Below are 4888 nucleotides of genomic sequence, written 5' to 3' on the forward strand. Positions count from 1 at the left end.
GCTTAACAAATGATCACTTTATGAGTTTAATTATTTAGTTCGACATCAGATTCATAACCTGGCCATTACTTTCGTATGGATTAACATGAGAATCTGAATTAATTGAAAGAAAATTAAACAAAACCTGCAGTCAATACCTGAGAAGGAAGGACGTATGATTTACCTAAGAAGGAAGGACAAATGGATTTCCAGCATGGTGATAATCTTTCATATGTATTAAGCCAAATTGCTTCAGCTGGTACATCAAGAGAATTCTCGAAAGGTAAAAAAAGGCAATGAGTGCATCATATGGATTATCGATAAGGGTTAATGTTGATCTAAACCCTAGAAATCGCTCCAAAAGGGTCAGCGATAGGAGGGGGAAATGATTTTCAATGTAAGATAGAGGAGGTTGTTGCGAGCCCTAGAAATCACATGACATCGATAATAATGAAGAAGCTAAGGGGGGTGTTTGAGAATGATGTAAGTTATTGTTCTGGATGTGTAGTTGAGAGGCATCGTGCTTGAAGGTGGTTGCAATCAACATTTATTTTTGGTAGACGATAGGTGAAGCGAGAAGTTCAATCGATGTTTTTAGAGTGAAATTGGAGATTGGAGAGCCGAAGAGGAGAGAATCACAGAAGCCATAATCGCCAAAATCGACGAGTGTTTCAGTAGATGGTGATGAAGAAGAAGACCAATCAGAACGACCGATGAAAGAAACAACACCAAGGTAGAAGGATGATCGAAAAAAGGCGTGCGAGCATCTGCAAAATCTAGGAATTGAAATTAGGGCTAAAAATCAAATCGAGATATGGAGTGAGGTTTAGAGAATGAAAAATACACTTGTTGCAAGAAACACAGGCGGATAAACAGAAGATTATGCGATGTTTCGGTATGCAAAGGCGGCAGGGTGCTTATCAAAAGCTTTGAGAAGCATCTGAGTCAGTGTTCTTATCAAAAGCTTTGAGAAGCTTTGAGAACCATCATAAGTCGTAACAACTATAGGTGCATTCTTCATGTTTCTTCTCTTTTCGTCTCTGTCTCAAAGGGAGACTAGGGCTTGAAATTTGTTGATCTTCAGAGTGACACTAGAGTAGAGATCTGATGATTGTGAAGATGAAAGATGGAAAGAAGTAGAAAAGAACAAGGCGGGTTTTCAAAATTTTGGGGATTTAATTTTCCCCCGTATCTACTAAACACGCGCGTTCATTAAAATTATAAAGCGACACTTACAGAGGACGCCCATTTAAGATACAACGCCCTCCGTGTTTTTAATTTTTTTTTCTTTTGACACTATTTTAAGGACACGCATTAATGCGTGACCTAAATCCTTAATTTTTTTTGAAGAGATAACACTTTTTTAATGTCACTCTCATTTGCGTAACATAAATCAATGAGTGTCATTGTTTGCGCGTCGTAAAAGGTTCTTTTTCTTGTAGTGCCTTCAGGTATTTTGGGCAGCTTCTGTAACATCCCAAAAATAAGACCAAAAATTTCATTTTTAAATTAATAAAACAGTAATCCCAAAACAACATCATAAAAACCAAGGTTGAACAAAACGTATCATTACATCCTAAATATCAGAGTAAATCACAAAATGCGGAACACGGTGGTGTGTGCACTGCAATTATCTCGAGCTCTTCCCCTTCGAACCAATAGTACCTGAAATATAAACTGAAAACCATAAGCACAAAGCTTAGTGAGTTCCCTAAAATACCACATACCATACATAATAACCACATATTGGGCCCCCACACTTCGTCGGGCCCCACCCAGTAACGAGCCCCGCTCGATATACAAATCGGTTAGGCATCAGGCCCCGCCCTCTACACATACAATCATACACACATATAATCATACAAAGATATACGATATTCACAAAGACAATATCATACCATACAGTCATGGAGCCCCACTCGGTATCGGGCTTGGCTCGGTAAGCATAAAAAGCATATTGATAACTAGCATACAATATACTCATCAGGCCTCACCTGACATCGGGCCATGCCCGATAAGCATACTATCTCATAACACATGCAAGAGTCATGCATACATCTAGCATCCTATCATATAAACCACAGGTCTGCATTGGAGCCTTTGACCTGCTAAACATAGTGAGGAAACGCACGTTAGACTGCTGAATCCCATAGATAAATCTATGGCTGCTGGCCTGCAAAAATCTTCGTGCTATCAATAACAAAATAACACCCAATTAATAATTGGATCCCAACTCACACTAAGAGTCTAAAATGGAGTAAAAGACCTTTTTACCCTTTACCCAACATGGCCCAAGGCCAAGGCCCAATCCAATTGTCCAAAAACCCAAATTCCAAAACAATCACCCAAAGCCCAATTATGGCCCAATTCTCCAAATTGGGCCCAAATCCCTTTCATGGGCCTTCAACCTAAAGAGTCCAATAAAATATCAACAACCCAACAATAGAGTTTTGATGGCCCAACAAGGCCCAAGACAACTAATGTCTAACATGGCCCGTACCAAGAAGCCCACTAATCTAAAGCCCATTGTTGGGTACACTAGGCATACTCAGCTCGTATGCTTGGCATACTTGCTCTAGGGCTTGTACATGCATCGTTCCTGCTTGTATGCCAAGCGTACTCCACCAAATTGGCCAACTTCCATTATTCGGCTCTTAATCGATTAAGACTTCATCCAACACTTAGATTTGACTTCCCTAAGGTGGTTTATCATTTAAAGTTGCCAACTTTATGTGCATGCATGGCTTAATGAGCCTCTTAGAGCTTAAAAGAGCTTAACTAACTCTTTTAGAATAAGTATCAAAGGGCATCTTTTATAAGGCTGTTGGGTCTATTAGATTGCGTCATGGGCTCGGTCCTTAGCCCAGTTTGATTGCCGGTATTGGGCCTGTCCAACCGTGCATATTTTTGTACTAGGGTTTAGTATATACGCTGCATGCATGCAGACTTAGAAGTTATCGATTTCATTGTTTATTTTCTCTAAAGTTTTGTAAACCCTAGCTCGCCTCTACAGCGGAAGTTCTTCATCGAGCTCTGCTGAGGCGTGGCTTTATTTTGAATCGTAAGCATACATTTGATTCAATTATGTGTTCATTCTTTTACTGTTCTTGACTTGTTTTATTTCAATATTCATACCTGTGATAGATCTAATCGACCTAGAGTTTTATTCTCATCAATTGGTATCAGAGCAGGAGACTGTGTAATTCATACACATCTCTTCTGTCGAAGAAGTTATTAGGGTTTTTAATTCCGCATTGATTGATATTTATTGAGTCGTCACTCTATATTGACGTATCTCATTAATTGTTGATCTAACCCTAACGATATATTACAAGTCTGATCTTTTACAGGTTATCGATCAAAAGTATTTACAATGTCCATGGATGATTCACAAACCAATCCGATCAATATCTCCAACAGCATAGGGTCTACAACAAGAATACCAATCTTGTATACACAAGACTATGAAGTTTGGACGCATCACTTTGAAGATTACTTGATTGGATCGGAGGATAATGGATACTTAATTTGGGAAGCGATTACTGCAGGCCCATTCGCTCACTCAAGCACATCAAAGATTGTTAAAACACAGAAAGAGTACAATCAGCTTGTCAATGATGTCAAAGATATTCCTCAGGGTGAGAAGGAGAAGTTTCAATGCAACATCAAGGCCCTGATGATGATAAGGTTTGCACTGCAGTCAGATACATTTCATTTAGTGAGTTCTTGTGCTACAGCTAAAGAGATCTGGGATAGATTGAAAGAATTATATTCCATTGACGAAGATTTGGAACATTCTATCGAAACTCTCTTGCTGTCTGAATTTGGTGACTTTAAGAAGAAGCCTAAAGAGAAACTTGTTCAAACTTTTGATCGCTTCAATCATCTTTTAAGTAAGATGATAAAGCATGGGATTGAAAGGAAAGTTATCGAACAAAAGGTTACTTTCATGAATGGCCTCAGACCCGAATGGATGGCTGTTCTGTCAACAGTTAAAGCTCATGAACAGTTCAAGTGTTATTCTCTGGCAAAACTAGTGGGTATTTTGAAATCCCATGAGAGTGCTCTATCTAAGGAAATGAATGTGCTTTCCAATCTGGGTTCTTTAGCTCTTGTCTCTAAAGGAAAAAGTTCGGTTGAATAAAAAGAGGACTTAGATCTTGAAAATTATGATCTAACCGGTGAAGAATACGCCATGATGGTGTCCAATCCCAGAAAATTCATTAAGAAGAAATTCCCAGCCACCAAGAACCGAAACTGGCAGGGTAGTTACAGCGCCGAAAGGATCAAGGAGGAACCGAAGATGGGGTCAAAGTCTGACGAGTCAAAGAAGGAAGCAAAAGTTGGAGGAGACTCAGGATTCGACTGCCATTACTGTGGAGGCAAGAATCATTTTGCTAAAGACTGTATGTTGAGAAAGAAAGAAGAGAAGACAAATGAAGAAGATGAGGAAGCGAGCCTCCTGAGAAGATTGGAGGAAATAAAGAAAAGAAAGTCTGCTGCTAATAATACTACCATGAATGCTTTAATTGTACAGGATACAAACAACAATGATGAATTTGGTGGTGTGGAGGTCTGGTCCACAGATTCTGAGGATGATGAAATCAGGAAGCCCACTCATGGAAAGGCTATGTTGGCAAAAGAAGAACATGCAACAGGAAGATGCTTTGTGGTGACCAAGGGTATGTCCCAAATAAGAGGATACACAACCGATGGGGGAGTTGAAGATGAAAGGGAGCGAAAGGATAGGTGTTTTGCTGCCAAGCCTGTCAGTGCACAGATCAACGAATGTGATGAGTTGATCAAAAAGGTACAAAATATTCTTGCTTCTCTAAAAATTCCTGTTACTAATTATGAAAAGGAATTTAATAACTTAATGTCAAAATTCTCGAGCATAAGTAGCAGTCTC

The sequence above is a fragment of the Lactuca serriola genome, chromosome 6 (assembly GCF_051521515.1).
Source record: "Lactuca serriola cultivar US96UC23 chromosome 6, Lser_US96UC23_V15, whole genome shotgun sequence".
Classification (NCBI taxonomy): domain Eukaryota; kingdom Viridiplantae; phylum Streptophyta; class Magnoliopsida; order Asterales; family Asteraceae; genus Lactuca; species Lactuca serriola.